Raw genomic sequence first — 19,376 nt, 5'->3', positions numbered from 1 at the left:
AATTCTGTCCTTAGGTAACTGAAAAGTCATTGTTTATGTGATGCCCAGACTGTTGGATTTTACAATAAATTGATGACATTCAAGAGCTCCTCTTTGGGTTATGTTTAAGGATGGATTTCATGCCTGTCTAAAGGATAGTGAAGTTAACTCATCTTGTTACTATATGCTGCTATTTTTATTTATTCATTATAATTATTTGCTTTTTTCCCCTTTGTGCATGTTCAGATGAGTGGATTGACACTTAACTCCCAGGCCACCAGTATACATGTACCTTGTTAAACATGAAGCTATTTTGGTTGGTATCTGGGGTTAGAGAAGGAATGATGAGAGGGAGCACTTGATCTTAAATATTTTAGGATATATGTATGAAAAATGATACTTATCTCTGCTCTGCTTCTGCCAAGGTCAGAACAATAAATACTTTGCTTCATTTGCAGGGATAGGATTCACACAAGGAATTTTCTGACTTGGTAAAGGAATGTATACTTTGCTTAGTAATGTTTTGTGTCCTCTGTTTGACTCTTCAACTCCATGGGCTGTATTCTGCCAGGCTCCTTTGTCCATGGGATTTCCCAGGCAAGAATACTAGAGTGGGTTGCCATGCCCTCCTCCAGGGGATCTTCCCAACACAGGGATTGAACCCATGTCTTCTTCAGCTCTTGCATTGGCAGGCAGATCTCTGAGCCACCTGGGAGAAAGGGGACATCTTTTCTCCAGAGCTTTTGGAGAATACAAGACAGATTATTTCCCAGCAGCTCCAAGTGCTCTCTCCTCCTCTGCTAAACTCCTAGAGCAAGTCATGCAAGATGACTAATGTGCTCCATTAGGCACTAGTAGCAGACAAAGATGAACAAGACACTGCCTTGCTCCGAGGAGATGAAAGACAACATTCTACTTTATATATTATAGCTACAGTCGTATTTCCATTTTAGCAGTATTACTGGCTTATATATAACTTGGTAGTTGAGTCTATATTATAAATATATATACATATGTGAGATACCTTCCTTGCTGCCTAGAATATTGTTTAACATATAGGAGACAATTTAGCAGATTAACTCATTTGGTAATTATTCCTTCATTCAATAATTGAATGAAAAATTCTACTGTGTGAAGTAATCTTTTCTTTGAGATAGGTTTGCATGTGTTCCTACTCAAATACAGGAGACTGGACTCAGTAAAAGCTTAGTAAAAGTTTCTTTACTTGCTTGCTTTGTTTTCTTTGTCTTTACACCTTTATAGTTCTACTTGAATTATTATTTTTAAAATTTAACAATAAAATTAGACCCATCAGAATGTCTTCAAAAACATTTCCAAGGGGTTCTATTTCCAGGAAGATAGATTAGACTTTCATTTTCCTATTCACCCCACTAAGTACAATTAAAATCCCTGGACAGTATATATTAAAAAATAAATATATAAGAAGGAGTTGAAAGGTAGAGAGTAGGAAACAGGCAGTCTATGAAGCTTAGATCTAAGTAATTACACAATAGTGAGTTCCTGGGATTTCCTTTTGTTTCATACACACCAGACCTGAAGAAGAAGAGACCACAAACTCAGAAATGCTGGCATATGCAGACTAAAAAGAGACTTCCCCGGTAGTAAAGAATCTACCTGCAATGCAGGAGACTTGCAGGAGACATGGATTCGATCCCTGGGTCAGGAAGATCCCCTGGAGAAGGAAATGTCAAACTGCTCCACTATTCTTGCTTGGGAAATCCCATGGACAGAGGAGCCTGGTGGGCTACAGTCCATGGGGTCTCAAAGAGTTGAACACAACTAAGCAACTAAACACAACAGCAGTCTAAAAAACAAACCAAATCAAAAGTCTGCTGTCTTGCCCCACAAGACACAGAAAAGGCAGCTTAGCAACATGGAAGGCTCCAAGACAATTCCCCTTATCCAGCTGACACCTCCAAAAATTATTGCTTTATCCTTAACCAATGCCAAGAAAGCTTTCACCTTCACCAAGTTATGACAAGGTCCTTAAACTCCCCACCAAGGTACCGTCAGACAAGGCCAATTAGGAAACTAGAACATTCTTCTCTGCTTTCTCTATGCAAGTGATGTAGGGAGCCTGGACTTCCACATTCACTCAGCAGTAACAGGGACCTTCCCCGACATGCTAGAAATGTATCAGAGTTGGCTTAATGGAGAGTCAGGACTTGGACCACCTCCCAGAAGTCATGAAGTTACTCTTCTGCCCATAGGGTCAGTGGTGGCCAAGTGGGTGGTGGTTACACTCCCTCCTATACTTCCCAGCCAGTGATGTGTCAGTGGATATCTGGTAAGAGCTGGAACACCTGCCCACACTCAGAATAATGAAGAGCTCCATCTACTCATGTGTCAACAGAGGCCAAATAAGGACAAGGAATATGAATTTCTACTCTGACTTGACGTCAACTTACCCCACTTCCCCTGCTGAAGCAATATCAGAAGAAGGCAGCTAAAACTGAAGGTCTCAGAATATAATACCCAAATTCCTCATTATATCAATAACCAAGAAGATTTCCAAATGGATGTAAAATTCAATCAACAGATGTTAGTGCCAAGAAGAGCAAGTGGATAGCCATAAACATAACCTTAATGTGACTTGAGTTTCACATCTTATACAAAAGTTAACACAAAATGGGTTATGGGTTGTGAACTTAAATATAATAAATAAGACTAAAAGTTTTAGAAAAAAAAATAGAAGAAAACCATTGGGGTTTACAGATAGAAAAAGAGTTCTTATACTGGACACTGAACTGTGATTCACAAAAGGAAAATCTGATAAACTGGACTCTGCTGCTACTACTGCTAAGTCGCTTCAGTCGTGCCCGACTCTGTGCGACCCCACAGACAGCAGCCCACCAGGCTCCCCCATCCCTGGGATTCTCCAGGCAAGAACACTGCAGTGGGTTGCCATTTCCTTCTCCAAGGCATGAAAGTGAAAAGTGAAAGTGAAGTCGCTCAATTGTGTCTGACTCCTAGCAACCCTATGGACTGCAGCCTACCAGGCTCCTCCATCCATGGGATTTTCCAGGCAAGAGTACTGGAGTGGAGTGCCACTGCCTTCTCCAAATTAAACTCTACTGAAGTTCAAAACATTTTCTCTGAAAATTAAAACCACAATGGATATTACCTTGTTAGACTATTTTCAACAAGGCAAATGCTGGTGAAGACATAGAGAAAAAGTAATCCTGGTGAACTTTTGGTGGGGATGCAAATTGGTGTAGCCGCTATGGAAAATGGTATGAAGGTTTCTCAAAAAAGTGAAAAACAGTACTCTGTATGATCCAGGTACCACACTTCTAGGTGTATATACAAAGGAAATGAAATCAGTATCTTGGACAAATATCTATATTCTCACGGTCATTGTAGCATGGTTCACAGTAACCAAGTGTCAATCAATGAATACATTGATAAAGAAGGTACTGTGTACATAGACATAGATCTCATATATATGATATATACATCATACTACATATATAGTTGATATATGTTGTTGTTCAGTCATGTCCAATTCTCTGTGACCCCATGGACTGCAGCACACCAGGCTCCTCTGTCCTTCACTATCTCCCAGAGTTTACTGAAATTCATGTCCATTGAGTCAGTGATGCTATCTAACCACTTTAATCCTTCCCAGCATCAAGGTCTTTCTCAGTGAGTCTGACCTTCGCATCAGGTGGCCAAACTACTTGAGCTTCAGTTTCAGCTTCAGATCAGTTCTTCCAATGAATATTCATGGGAAGTTTTGCCATTTATAAGAACATGGGAGAACCTTGAGGGCATTGTGCTAAGTGAAATAAGTCAATACTGTATCATCTCACTTATATTTGAAATCTAAAATCAGATCAATCTAAAAACAGATAAATATTAAAAAAAACCTAAAAACAGATAAAAAAATTACTATTTCTTTCTATTGTTTCATAGAAGCAACATGTTAATCTCTCAGTTGTGTCTGACTCTTTGCGACTCCATGGACTATAGCTCATCCATGGAATTCTCCAGGCAAGAATACTGGAGTGGGTTGCCATTTCCTACTCCATCACAGAAACAAAGAGTAGATAAATTGTTACCAGGGTAGGAGGTGGGAGCAATAGACATTGGTCATACAGTACAAATTTCCTCTAATGTTATGAGTAAGTTCTAGGGATCTAAAGTATAGCACGATGACTATACTGCTTTGATATTTGGGGATGTAAACTCCAGATATCTCAAATGTGAGGTTTACATCATTCTTGGGGAATTGAAACCTTTTTTCTTCACAGAAAAGTTTATATTTTGTTCTAAAATAGAAACCCCAGAGGATATAGAGGCCCTGTAATCAATCTCTCTAGTTGGCAACAGGGCAGTGACTAGAGGTTAGGCTTGATCATAACCCTGTCTATAATATGGCTTCCCAGGTGGTGCTAGTGGTAAAGAACCCATCTTCCAATGAAGGAGACACAAGAGATGTGGGTTCCATCCCTGGGTCAGGAAGATCCCCTGGAGAGGAACATGGCAACCCATACCATTATTGTTGTCTGGAGAATTCCATGGACAGATGAGCCTGGCAGGCTACAGTCCATAGTGTCACAAAGAGTTGGATACAACTGAAGTGACTTAGCATGCACACACAGTATAATCAAAGCTATGGTTTTTCCAGTAGTCATATGAATGTGAGCGCTGGACCATAAAGAAGGCTGAGCACTGAAGAATTGATGCTTTTGAACGGTGGCATTGGAGAAGACTCTTGAGAGTCCCTTGGACTGTAAGGAGATCAAACCAGTCAATCTTAAAGGAAATAAACCCTAATATTCACTGAAGGACTGATACTGAAGCTGAAGCTCCAATACTTTGGCCACCTGATGTGAAGAGCCAGCTCATTTGCAAGACCTTGATGCTGGGAAATATTGAAGGCAGGAGGAGAAGGGAGTGATGCAGGATGAGATGGTTGGATGGCACCACTGACTCAATGGACATGGGTTTGAGCGAACTCCAGGAGATGGTGAAGGACAGGGAACCCTGGCGTGCTGCAGTCCATGGGGTCGCAAAGAGTCAGACAGGACTTAGAGACTGAACAACAATAATAACAGCAGTGCTCTTTGCATTACACAGTACCAAATACTTTTATTACTGGTCTGTAATTAAAGACTGATTTTTATTTGCTTGTTTCTATTCATCCTATTTATGCTTCATACAGATTAAACTTACTATATTATCCCCTCCCAAAAAATACACTGTATTATATAGCTAAATTTTGCTGATTTTTTTTTTAATTTAAAAGTCCTTAAATGTTTTCACCACAAAACAATAACGAAATGGGCAATTTGAGAAGAGGCATGTGTTAACTAACCTTACTGGGGTGAACATTTCCCAGTGTGTATGCATCAACTCATCACATTGTATACCTTAAACGCATGCAACGTTATATGTCAATTATCTCTAAATAAAATGGGGGTAAACCTACTATATGTATACAACCACCATATAATCTAGCAACTGCTCTTGGGACAATAAAATGAAATCTTATGTTCACACAAAAAGCTGTACATGATTGCTTCTAGCCATTTTGCAATAGCCCCAAACTGGAAATAATCAAGACATCCTTCAGAAGGTGAATGGTAAAATAAACTGTTATGTATCTTTACCATAAATTAATACTCAGTTGGAAAAATCAGTGAACTGTTGATGCACTCAAGAACTTGGATGAATCTTCTGAGAATTATATTGGATGAAAGAAACATATCCCCAAATGTTGCATACTTTATGACTCCATTTACACAACATTTTTGTAATGACAAAAGTATAAAAATGCCCTGTGCTTAAGGAAATGAAGTGGGTGTGGCTATAAAAAGGCAACAGGAGGGACCCTTGTGGTAACAGAAAATCTCTTGACTGTAGAATGTCAGTATCATGGTAGGCATACTGTCCTATAGTTTTGTAAGATATTATCATTAGTGGGAATGCAGGAAGAGGACACAGAGATCTCTCCATGTTATTTCCTAACACTACATGTCAATGTACAATCGTTTCACAATAGAAAGCTTGATTTAAAACTCAATCATTAACAATATCACATTTACATATTTTTATATGTATGCATGTTCAATCACATGAAATTCCTTAGTTGTTTTTCAGAAAAACAGATTATGGTCCTAAGAGGAATGCTTAGCAATTTATTCTTTTATAATCCATCATCTTATGTCACTTGTTGAAGCCAAAGTGGCACTAGACTAGTCAGGTGAATCTGTTAACTAAGTCAAAATTTGTGATCAGAGTGATGAGATGAATCAAGTCAATGAGATTCTTACATTTGAAATTAAACACATACGCACGCATACCTTTACATGTAAACAGGGACAGGCTCTATGCTCACTGTTAAGTTGCTGTCTCAGTTCAAATCCATTCTCCTCCATCTCGCTTTGAAATGCTGAGCCTGGGTCTCTGCAAAGCACAATTTTCTTTTGCTACCTGATTCCCTGTTTCTGTCAACAGACACAGTTAGAGAGAGACTAGAGAGCTGGAGGGAAAACTGTTCATGACTTACACCCTACACAAGAGTTGATTCCAGTTTTTCTCATTTTCCCCATACTCCTAAAAACAACATCAGTGACCCTCTTCCAGATGATATAACAGCACTAGCTGTCTGGTACCCCGCCCTCAGAGATCTGGCTCCATCTTTGCCTGTGGATTCCCTTCTAATTCTTCAGGCTGTTAACATTCACTCAAGAGGTTTCCTCACAAAATTCTGAGTCCCACATATTTGTGGTCCCCAATCCAACCTCCTGGGGCACTATACCTACAAACGGACTTCATTCTTCTTATAGACATTAATCCCAGCAAGATGGAGTCCTTCTCACCCAAGCTTCTATAGTTCCTCTGTCTTTCAGGCAGCAAGCCTACTCAAGATCCCTGAATTTCAGTTCTATAAAGTCCTTCCTCCAATCTTCTGAATTCTCATGCCAAATTTATGTCTATTGCTCTATAGTCAAAGTAGCCACTTCCTGCAACCTCTAAGACTTATCAGTGTCCTTGTTCACCTCTTTAATTCTCCAATATCTGGTTAATAATTCTTAAATTACATTTTATCTATTATAATAACCAGTGTAGTTTCTGTTTCCTAGGTGTAACCCATATGCAGGCCATTAGCGGTAAGATTAGAAGCTGAATAAATGGGAAGTTGCCAGAGAGGCCATGAGAAGCTAGTTTCAAGGCAAAATTATGAAAGAATCAAATAAAGGAAGGGTAAGAAAAGGAATCAGAAGCTGAGAGAGAGATAGAAAGAGTCAGGTAGAAAGAGAGAGAGACGAATGGATGGAATACATGTTCAGGGAGAAGTAGAGCTGCAAAGAGGATAAGTTTCTTATTGTTGATGAAAATGGTACAGACATATAAGAAAATGCTAGAACTATCTTTTTTTTCCCTTGTTTTCAATTTCTATTTCAATTGCAGCCCACGCATGTAAACAAAATAATTATCTTTTTACTACAGTCACTATGATGAGTCTTTCTTCCTGATAAACAAAAGAGCCAAAGTAGAAGAAAACATCCTTCCTTCTGTGTAGATAGAAGGACTAAGGGAAAGTGAAATTTGCTCAGTCGTGTCTGACTCTTTGTGACCCCATGGACTATACAGTCCATGGCATTCTCCAGGCCAGAATATTGGAGTAGGTATCCTTTCCCTTCTCCAGGGGATCTTCCCATCCCAGGGATCAAACCCAGGTCTCCCGCATTGAGGCAGATTCTTAAAAGAGGGCAATCACATGCTCTTAAAATACCCCCAAAACAAATGAACAACAGCAACAAAAAATAAGACTTTCAGGTCTTTCCTCTTTTTGCTGATTCATGTTCCTCTTGATGGGCTGCTACCTTATCTTGACCTTACCATTGCCTTTCATCTTTAGAGAACACTTTACATGCTAAAAATCACCCCCATATCTGTGTTCTTATGTGACTTTCCAAACACAGTGGTTTCCCAGAAGACAGATAGCATGTCTTCCATTTAGCTTAATCTATACAATGTGATGGACAAGATGCAAAAATGGATACATGTCTTCAAGGAAGATCTTTAGTTATGAATCCAGGACAGGTAGCTGTCATACATGCAACTCAGAGAGAGCTAAATATTAACAGAAAATGTAAGACAATTCTGCATGCCCCAGTGCCCAATTCTAAGATTCCTACTTTACTCTTAAAACAGCAACAAAGATTCAAGCAAGTATTTGCCAATTGAAAGGGCAAGTACAAATGTCTCCCTTGCCATAGATGGAGCTCAATGCCACTAGAATTTCAGCTTACTATTTTTTTTTTCTCCTTAATAGAGTTGAGCCTCACAGATGAATAAGCAGATTATTTCCATTTCACAGAGCTGGATGTCTCCGATTTCTAGGCTCACGTGGCCTTGACCATTGATGCTACAACATGCAGCTACAGACCGTGCCACAGCCCATGCGCTCAGCCCCTGAACTGACACTTGTATGAGACCCCTGGACTTTCATTCTCCCCCCTGGTTCATTCAGGCAAGTTCAGCTTTCCCAACAGCCCACGAGAAAACATTTTCATGCTGATACCACATCAGGTGTCCCAACCTCACCAGGTTTTCAAAAGGAGAATAAAAAACCAGTTACCTTTCCCAAACACTTTGTTCCATACTAATGACCTAACTACTGCCCTGGTTTCAAAGGAGGAGGGGGACATCACCATTTGTCTGATTGTTCCATTCTGAATCCTGGGCAGACCAATCTGCTGCTCTTTCAACTCCTGGGGCAGTGCAAAGAAACATCTGTTCCAGGAACAGTTGGACTCTCACCCCTCTGCATAAATCATTACTAGTAAAAGTTCTATGAGATGGGTACTTTTTCCCCCTGCTTCCTCCTTTTGTAATTGACTGAAGCCGAAATGAACAAGATGAAACGGCCAGACATTTAGCCATATGTTGGCATCCACATGTGTATGTTTGGGAGGCAAGAGAAGCTGTCAGCTGTACAAAGGAACATTACAATCACCTGAAACATAATTAGCAACCCCACAGTTAATGAGTCTTTGGAAGTTTCTAACAGATTAAATTATACCTCTCACTTACCTGTAGCAAATTGTCCATGGACCAGTTTTCCTATCTGTGAAACTTGAATCCAGCCAATTTACGAAGACTTCAGAGTGGTTTCAGGATGTTTCCATATTGCTAATCTACATAGATCATCTCTGCTTTTCCAGTAACTCCTACATAAAAAAGAATAAAAGGATATACTTAGGAATATATAATGCTCAGTAAATGCAGGTTGATCGATTAGATTATAGCACCCATGCCTGTGTGCACAGTCAAGTCCTACTCTTTTTTGGGACCCCATGGGCTGCAGCCCACCAGGCTTCTCTGTCCATGGGATTTTTTTCAGGCAAGAATACTGAAGTGGTTTGCCATTTCCTTCTCCAGGGGATTTTCCTGACCCAGGGTTAGAACCTATTTTCTTGTATCTCGTGCATTTCAGGCAGAATCTTTACCACTGAGTCAGTGGGAAAGCCATACTTGAACATTTTTATTATTTGTTTAATAGAAAAGGATAGGAAGAAAACATTTCTCTCTTAAAAACAATATTGCATGTTAATAAGGCTTTGTATCTGCAGTTGGCAAATAGCACCTAGCAAAAGACCAGGTGAGTGGCAAAGGGTTAATGAAAGTTTATTGACTATACACCTGATATAATAGATTTCACTAAAATTGTCTTGTTCCTGCATGTCTTGAGAAAGTGAAAGGGAATTTAACATTTGAGAAGCGACTATGGGCCTGGGACTTTGCTAGTTGCATATATATACACACATACATACACATATATATGTACATACATGGAGAAGGCGATGGCAACCCACTCCAGTATTCTTGCCTCGAGAATTCCATGGACAGAGAAGCCTGGCAGGCTACAGTCCATGGGCTCTCAAAGAATCGGATATGACTGAGTAACTGACACACACACATATATATATATATACACATATAATCTTATTCGTGGAGAAGGAGATGGCAACCCACTCCAGTATTCCTGCCTGGAGAATCCCATGGATAGAGGAGCATAGTGGGCTGCAGTCTGTGGGGTTGCAAGAGACGAACACAACTTAGTGGCAAAACCACATAATCTTATTCCATTAGTGCAACCACCGTTCTAAGCATTTACTACCTATAACTCTGTTTGGCAAGATTTTATTAGCTTCATTCTTCGGATCATAAGTGAACAACTTACATGTCAGGGATGTCAGTTTTTAAGACCAGCTAAGCTGAATGAATAGGACACAGCTTAGCAACTGAGCAGGCATGTACGCACAAAAGCTGAATCCATTACCCTTTTGTTACTCAGGTTTGGGAGAGGAACATAGAATATTGTTTTGTTTTAATAATGTCAAACATTTTTTACACTGAATTTATCTTAAGAAAGGGCTTCCCCGATAGCTCAATTGGTAAAGAATCTGCCTGCAATGTGGGAGGTGTGGGCTTGATCCCTGGGTTGGGGAGATCCCCTGGAGAAGGGAAAGGCTACCCACTCCAGTATTCTGGCCTGGAGAATTCCATGGACTATGTTCCATGGGGTCGCAAAAAGTAGGACACGACTGAGTGATCAGAACACACACAGCTTAAGACAAAGAAAAATAGTGGCTTGGATATTGGACTATGGTGACTTCCAAGGAAAAATTGATACTAAATTCCATGTCATTGTATATCATATCAAAATTATGGTTACTTTCCATAACCATATGATTTTTATTTCTCCCATCACAATTGTTCTGGCTTGAAATTTCAAATGTCTATTTTGGATTCATGGGGCTCTTGCAACTAAATTCAACAAAATCATTTCATGCACATCAAAACCATATAACTTCTTAAACTCTCTCTTATATTAACTGGTTTATAGTAAAAAACCATCAGCCATAGTGGTCCTATCTTCCCAACCTAAAAGGAGTATTATGACAGCAACAAAGAACCCTATGGACACCTTCCTGTCCTAGGAAATAGTCACAGAAAATTCTCTGCTCTCAATATTGAGCAATCCTTACTTTTCTGAACCCTAAACTTCTTATCTGTCCTCTTCAGTTAACCAAGAACTGTCAGATATACCAATTAGAACGTCTCCCACATTTCCAAAAATCTTGTCTTAATAGAATGCTTGCCAATTAGATACAGTATCAGTATTTTCTCCTTTTACTCCATAAAACTGACTCTCCTGTTCAACACTTTGAACTGTGGCTTGGACAGAAGTGACAGCAGAAGAGTCTTCCTTCCACAAATATATGAATAAACAGCCACTTTTGTCTCGAACTTGGATTTTCTACTGTCATTCTGGATTATTATAAGAATTCCATTAGGATAATACTGTATTTAATGCTAGAAAGAAACATCTAAATTTGTTCAGCAATTTGCAGATTCTTCTTATCATATGTTAAAGAAACATAGTAGAACTAGTATTAAAAAAGAGGAAGAGGGCCATGAATTACATGAGGGGACAAATACCAAACCTAAGAAATATTAATAGATTAAATTATTGTTACAGTTGCAGTTCTGATTCAATTTATTGAGTATTTACAAAAGAGACTATTTCACTGTTGCATATTTTAAAAGCAACCATTTATTGAAAATTTGCTATGTGCTAGGCACCAATTAAATAATTTACATAATTATCTAATTTCTTTACATGTGGAAATTTTGGTGCTTCAGTGGAAATCTATATACATTGTCTACAGCACATTTTTCTGCTCATGTGATTCTGTGGAAGAATTCTACAGAATTCACAAGTCTGCAAAATATAAATGGCAGTACAAAATAATTTGCTATAGTCAAATGTAATCACATCTAGTAGAGGTTCAACAGACTTGCTTCTTCACTGTGCAAGAAGATAGTTTTGCCTCCTTAGCACATTAATTTCAATATTCTTGATCTATAAATGTGTCTTTATTTTGGATTTTTCCTTTAACTGGTTGTAACTCTCCTGGTTCTCTCACTGATTAATGAATTATATAAAATCTTTTACACTTGATAATTTCATATCTATATGATAGTCATGAATTTACCTCGTATTAAATGATCTTTTATCATTTTATTTTACAAAAACTCTATGGGGGATAGATATTGTTAAGCACATTTTACAGCCAAGATGAGCCCCAGCAAGATTCCATGACTTACCTGAGAGCCACAGACTTTCCCTGGGCATTCCTGACTGTTAGGCACACTGCTGCATATTGGGTATGCAAAGCTGAACAAGGCTGTTTCTATCTTCATGGTCAAAGGACCGGAATAAATCTGTGTTGAGGGTAGCTTATGTGCAAGGTGCTTCCATAGATATCCAGGAACCAGAAACATTTGATAAAACCTCACTATCCAAAACTCATCAATTGCTAAATGAAATACTGAACTTGAATAAACTCAAACAGTGTTACACCTTTAACTAACTGAACTCATTCTATGAACTCTTAATAACTGAATTGAGGAATCAGGTAGCTTTGCACAGGGAAAGACACTAAATTGCTATCTTTTAATCCTCAAAGTCACCTTGTGATGTAGGCATTCTTCCCATTTTTACAGATAAGAAAAATGAGGCTCAGAGAAAATGATTTTAAAGAAAAAAAAAAAATCACAGCATGTTAGACTAGAAAGAAATATCAAGATCACAGTACAATGGCCTTATTTTACAGCTGGAAAAGCCAGGCTCAGGGAAACAGAGGGCTTCTCTCAAATCTCTCACACAGCAAGGTGCAGGGTCTGGCTCAATATCCACCCATTGCTTCTACTTTATCTGGCACTAGTAACTATGAGAATGAGCCACATAGCCATTAAATTCAGGGAGAAAGGAAAGGTGAAATTTAACACTTGCTGAGCAATGCAAAGAAATAGAGGAAAAAACAATAGAATGGGAAAGACTAAAGATCTCTTCAAGAAAATTAGAGGTAACAGGGGAATATTTGATGCAAAGATGGGCACAATAAAGGACAGAAATGGTTTGGACCTAATAGAAGCAGAAGATATTAAGAAGAGGTGGCTAGAATATACAGAAGAACTATACGTAAAAGATCCTCATGACCCAGACAATCATGATGGTATGATAACTGACCTAGAGCCAGATATCCTGGAATGCAAAGTCAAGATGGCCTTAGGAAGCATCACTACGAACAAAGTTAATGGAGGTGGTGGAATTCCAACTGACCTATTTCAAATTCTAAAAGATGATGTGAAAGTGCTGCACTCAATATGCCAGAAAACATGGAAGACTCAGCAGTGGGTATAGAACTGGGAAACCTTTTCCCATTCCAATCCCAGAGAAGAGCAATGCTAAGGAATGAATGTTCAAACTACTGCTGCTGCTGCTGCTGCTAAGTCGCTTCAGTCGTGTCCGACTCTGTGCGACCCCATAGACGGCAGCCCACCAGGCTCCCCCGTCCCTGGGATTCTCCAGGCAATAATACTGGGGTGGGTTGCCATTTACTTCTCCAATGAACTACTGTACAATTGCACTCATTTCACATGGTAGCAAAGAAATACTCAAAATTCTCCAAGCTAGGCTTCAACAGTATATGAAGCAAGCTCACGCTGGGTTTAGAAAGGGCAGAGGAACCAGAGATCAAACTGCCAACATCTGTTGGATCATAGAAAAATTGAGAGAATTCCAGAAAAACATCTACTTCTGCTTCATTGAGTATGCTAAAGCCTTTTCACAGCAAACGGTGGAAACTTCTTTAAGAGATGGGAATACCAGATCACTCTACCTGTCTCCGGAGACACCTGTATACAGGTCAAGAAGCAAAAAAACTGGACATGGAACAACAGAATGGTTCCAAATTGGGAAAGGCAAGGCTGTATATTTTTACCCTGCTTATTTAACTTAAATGCAGAGTGCATCATGAGAAATGCTGGACTGGATGAAGCACAGCTGGAATCAAGATTGCTTGGAGAAATATCAATAATCTAAGGTATGCAGATGACACCACATTTATGGCAGAAAGCAAATAGGAAATAAAGAGCCCCTTGATGAAGGTGAAAGAGGACAGCGAAATGGCCGGCTTAAAGCTCAACATTCAAAAAATGAAGATCATGGCATCTGGTCCCATCACTTCATGGCAAATAGATGGGGAAGCATTGGAAACAGTGACAGACTTTATGTTCAGGGGCTCCAAAATCACTACAGGTGGTGACAGCAGCCATGAAATAAAAAGACACTTGCTCTTTGGAAGAAAAGCTATGATCAACCTAGGGAGCATATTAAAAAGCAGAGACATTACTTTGCCAACAAAGTTCCATTTAGTCAAAGCTGTGGTTATCCAGTAGTCATGTACAGACAGGTGAGTTTGGATGTGAGGGTTGAACCACAAAGAAGGCAGAGCACCTATGAATTGATGCTTTTGAACTGTGGTGTTGGGGAAGACTCTTGAGAGTCCCTTGGACAGCAAGGAAATCAAACCAGTTCATCCTAAAGGAGATCAGTCCTGAATATTCATTGGAATGACAGATGCTGAAGCTGAAGCTCCAATACTTGGGCCTTTTGATGTGAAGACACGACTCATTAGAAAAGATCCTGATGCAGGAAAAGATTGAAGGCAGGAGGAGAAGGAGATGACAGAGGATGAGATGATTGGATGGCATTACCAACTCAATGGACATGAGTTTGAACAAGCTCTGGGAGGTGGTGAGGACAAGGAAGCCTGGTGTGCTTCAGTCCATGGGGTCACAAAGAGTCGGACTCAACTGAACAACAATAAGAGTACCAGGGAGTCTCAGCATCTCTTTTCAAACTTACTCCCTCATTATTTATCTAACTTTTCTGTGATTTACTGCCTCAGTCCACTTCCCTTTCTATTGATACTTTAATCTTATCATTTTATATACTTGTTAATCTTTAATATTATTATTTTATATATGAGTTAATCTCCTATGTAAGAATACCAGGCACTAATTTCAATATTTCAAAAGAGGCAGTGACTAATATCATCTACAATAAGATAAGGGCTATCTAAAAGATCAAATGTCTGTGGCTTGGTTTAAATCAACTCGGATGAAACCTTGTTTTCTATTCTCAATCTGGAATGACAATAGAAATATGTAGTGGATTGCTTAATAATAGCATGAAAAACACACTAAGTGTCATTACATCTATGGACTCTATTCAACAGAAAAAAATTCAAATTATGGGATTCAAAAATGCTGTAGGAACCTTCGTAGTGAAAGTTTTGGGAATCACATGTCTACATTCTACCGCTGCCCAAGGATTTTGAAGATCTCTGCATACACCCACTGCCATGGACAACTTTGCTCTTAAGTTGTCTTTTGCTCACAAATCCAAGTACAATTTCCTACTCTCAGTACCAACAGGAAGACAGCATTTATTTCTTATCATCCCCATCTGCAGAGTGTGGCTGGAAATTATGGCAGATCACATAATCTTCAGAATCTTGAGTACATTAAACTACCTTGTATCTGCTTACAGTCCCACATTCTAGAAACTTTGGGGACCACATTTTCATGCCTGCTAAACCATAAAATCAAGCTAAATCCATAGTTTTCTTTTTTTCTTTTCCCTCTTTTTCCCAACTCATCCCTACCCTTTTTGTCTTTCTCTCCTCTTTTCCTCTTTTCCCATTTACCTCTTCTCCCTTTCTTGATTTTCTTCTTCTCCATTGGGAAACATATATTGATGAGATCATAGTTATCTAATGAATAGGTTTATACTATATCACTTCTCAATAAGCAGAAGAGAGAAATCCTACCAGTTATTAGCATCCATTAAAAAGTGAGAGGACTATATCACACAAGCTATTATGGGTCACTGTTAGTTAAGAAAAATGCAACACACTTGTCCTAGAATGATGAATTTTTCTTTATTTTCAGCCATTCACAGCACACCTGCTAGTTGGTCTGATTTTGTTTCAGGTCTTCACACCCTCCAGAGACGTTCCCTTAGGAAATTTACAACCTTCTGTTCCTTTCTAAGGCATCAAAATTCTAATGGAGCTGTGTTCTATGTAAACCTATGCTAATTTCCATCATTATGCAGATGTCCAAGTCTAATGCAGGTTTCCACCTAAAAGTGTTATTTCCCTCTAGAGTCAAAGATACTTGGATAAGCTGTTGATCCCTTTGCTAAAGTACAATCCATATATCATGAGGCCACCAAATTTGTTGAACTTCAATCAGGAAAACAGGATCTCCCCTAGAGACTTTGGTGAATTGACTGATGTTGAATTGCAGCTTTTATTTAAAATGAATTGATGAAAAAACATTCTAAAGTAACAACTTTTTAATTAATCATAATCTCCCACCATTATGCATTTTACATGGTTTGGCTTTTGTTTTCATTTAACAAAGTCTATTTAGCTGTCTCTGAGTGTCAGAGAAACAGTGTAAAAAAATGTATTTGTTTGTGTGATCGCATTTAATTCTCAAGACAATTTAGAAGTCTCTACCTAGAATACATAATTTCAAACATTAAGAAGCTAATATTCAGTAAAGTTACAAGGTACATGCAAAAGCACACAGTTATTTCTTTAACAAGGGTTAAAATACAGACTTTACATCAGTCTCCATGTTCTTTTCTACTTACACCATAGATATTTTCACTTTAAAAACGGTTAGTCTAATGATAGCTCCAAGTTGGAATTTCCTCTTATAAATATCTCTAAGGGTTTAAAGTGAATATGTTCTAAATGAAGATGCTTCAAAGAGAATAATGTTCTATCTAAAGGAAATAAGTGTTAGTCACTCAGTCGTGTCTGACTCTTTGTGACCCCAATGACTGTAACCTACCAGACTCCTCTGTCCAGGGAATTCTCCAGGCAAGAATATCTGAGTGGGTTGCCATACCATTTAGCCTTGTAACCAGATTATATCTATAATATTAATACAGTTGAATTAAGGGGAAGTTGCAAGATTAAAACATTGTCAATGTTAAAGTCAGATTTTACTAATGGAAATAGGGTGCAAATTAATATTTGCTTAGATGCTCTCAATCACCGTGGTCTTTCCATGTCTGAATCAAAGCTAGTTAGTTGCTCAGTTGTGTCTGACTCTTTTTGACTCCATGGACTGTAATCTGCCAAGCTCCTCCATCCATGGAATTCTCCAGGCAAGAATACTGGAGTGTGCAGCCATTCCCTTTCTCCAGGGGAATCTTCCCAACCCAGGAATTGAACCCAGGTGTACTGCATAACTGGCAGATTCTTTACTGTCTGAGCCACTAGACAGAAATGAAAATATCTGCTATATCAATAAATAAGAAATGCCACTGAGATCAGCAAGTTATGGCCTCCAATTGTGAATAAGGGCTTCCAAAGCTGCAATCTAGAGGATGCAGCCACCCTCCATGGTGATTGCTGAAGAGCTGGGAGAATACAAGAAGCAGTCATTGGCCACTTCTTAGGTGAACAAGGAAATGGGTTGGCCTGAGACAGCAGGAGGTGCATATGAAAGGAATGAATTCAGTGAGCCCAGAGGCTTGCATCTTCCCATACATAGTATGCTAAATTCCTTAACTTTATACCTGATATTTAATGTTCAGACAGCCTGTTCCCTTTGTTGCAATTTGTATAAGACCTGACTTCCCCTAGTCTCCTTGGAGCAGTTATCTCTGAACTACTGAGAATCTTGGTTTCCAGTCCTAAACATTTCCACTAAATGTTTCAGGCTGTGACTATACTTCTTAGTTGACACTAGTATTTCGGGGTGGGGGGTTGGCTAGGGATCAAAATAAATGAATTTAACTGGCAGTTAACAGTAGGCCAGGAAATTATCCACTCTTCTTTACATGTACGAGCTTACAAAGCTTCCCTAGTAGCTCAGTTGGTAAAGGATCCGCCTGCAATGCAGGAGACCTGGGTTCAATCCAGGAGTATGCCCTGGAGAAGGAAATGGCAACCCACTTCAGTATTCTTGCCTGGGAAATCCCACGGACAGAGGAGCCTGGTGGGCTGCAGTCCATGGGATCACAAGAGTAGGGCATGACTTAGTAACTAAACCGCTTCACATAAAAGGAAGGGCAAAGTTTTGGAGCACTAATGTGGGCTGATGTGGCTTCAGACCTCTAATACAGAGTTTAGAACAATTACCTTCAAACCCTGCCCACCATCCTTCCTTGCTAGGTGAAGTAAAAAGAGCTGAATTTACATTGCGTGTTACTTTCTGCTGTACAATGAAGTGAACCAGCTTCATGTATAGGTATTTCCCCTCACTCGTGGCCCTCCCACCCACTCCCCTCTCCCATCCATTTAGGTCATCACAGAGCAGTGAGCTGAGTGCCCTGCACTTTGCAGAAGGTTCCTACTGTTGCAGTGAAAGGGGCTGGGGGGAGGAATTTGTTCCAGTGAAAAGGGAAAAAAGAGAAATGGGTTGCAGTGAAAAGGAGAAAAAAAAAAGGAATGAGTTTTTTTCTCTCCCTTTCCTGAGAACAAAGAAGATGAATACATAGTGAGCAGGCCTGAACATTCCTAGGGTTTTTTTTCACTTTAACTGCTCCTAACGCGGGGTGTCTGTGACTGTTTGTTTTTCTGTCCCCTAACTTTGCAGGAGCCACAGTTTGAAGCTACCGTCCTTTGCTTACCCTTACAACACTTCCTTCCCCTTGTAGCTACATATCAGAAAAAGGCTGCAGAGACAGAACAGCCAGACTCAATTACTGGGTTATTGATACTAGCCTACGGCTGTTTTTGAGATGATCCTAACACCTCTGTTCCTCATCACCAACTCCCGACTGAGAGCCCTCATCTTATAGAAGCCCCTAGACTCTTCAGGGAGGGGGGCACAGTTCTTGAGGCTAGAGCCGTCTCTGTTCCCCTCGCCACAAGGTGAGAATTAAAGTCACCTGTCTATTTCCTCCAAACTCTGTCTCCATGTTTTGTTTTTCATTTTTTGGCTTCGGTGGGCAGAGAAAGGCAAGATCTTGGCCAGCAACACTACTATCTGTTTTACACGTGGAAGTACACATATGTCAATTCCAATCTCCCAGTTTACCCTCCTCCACCCCTCCATGGCCGCATATTTGTTCCCTATGTCTGCATCTCTGTTCTGTCCTGCAAGTAGGTTCATCTGGACCATTTTCTAGACTCCACATGCATGTGTCAATACATGATAATTGTTTTTCTCTTTTTGACTTACTCTGTATGCTAGACTCTAAAGCAACTATACCCCAATTTTAAAAAATGGAGTTCTGCCAATTCCTAGCCATTCCCACATTGCCCTAGCCCTAACTATGTTTTCTGATTTTCTGAATTTTTTTTTGCACAGTTCTTTCTGCCACTGAACAATCATGGAATTAAACCTTTTTTCCTCATATTATTTTTTTTTAAAGCTGCATTTTTTGTGGCATCATATGCTTAAATATTGGGACTCATCAATAGTACGAATTCTTCTCATCTCCTCTTTATTTGGATGGAGATCTGTCTTAGGGATCC

General features: G+C 39.4%; 1 protein-coding gene across 7 annotated transcripts in view; it reads right to left on the bottom strand.

The window, feature by feature from the left end:
• LRRC4C (leucine rich repeat containing 4C) overlaps positions 1–19,376 on the bottom strand; it is a 1,326,823-nt gene that overhangs the window by 540,277 nt on the left and 767,170 nt on the right. For all 7 annotated transcript variants that reach the window (XR_011489902.1, XM_070473155.1, XM_070473151.1 and 4 more), the window contains exon 4: positions 9,049–9,185. The gene's annotated coding sequence lies outside the window, so the exon portion shown is untranslated. The remainder of the gene's footprint in view (positions 1–9,048; positions 9,186–19,376) is intronic.

The sequence above is a fragment of the Odocoileus virginianus genome, chromosome 10 (genome assembly GCF_023699985.2).
Source record: "Odocoileus virginianus isolate 20LAN1187 ecotype Illinois chromosome 10, Ovbor_1.2, whole genome shotgun sequence".
NCBI lineage: Eukaryota > Metazoa > Chordata > Mammalia > Artiodactyla > Cervidae > Odocoileus > Odocoileus virginianus.
The sequence above is the reverse complement of the archived record's forward strand: the minus strand, read 5'-3'. Positions and strand labels throughout refer to the sequence as shown.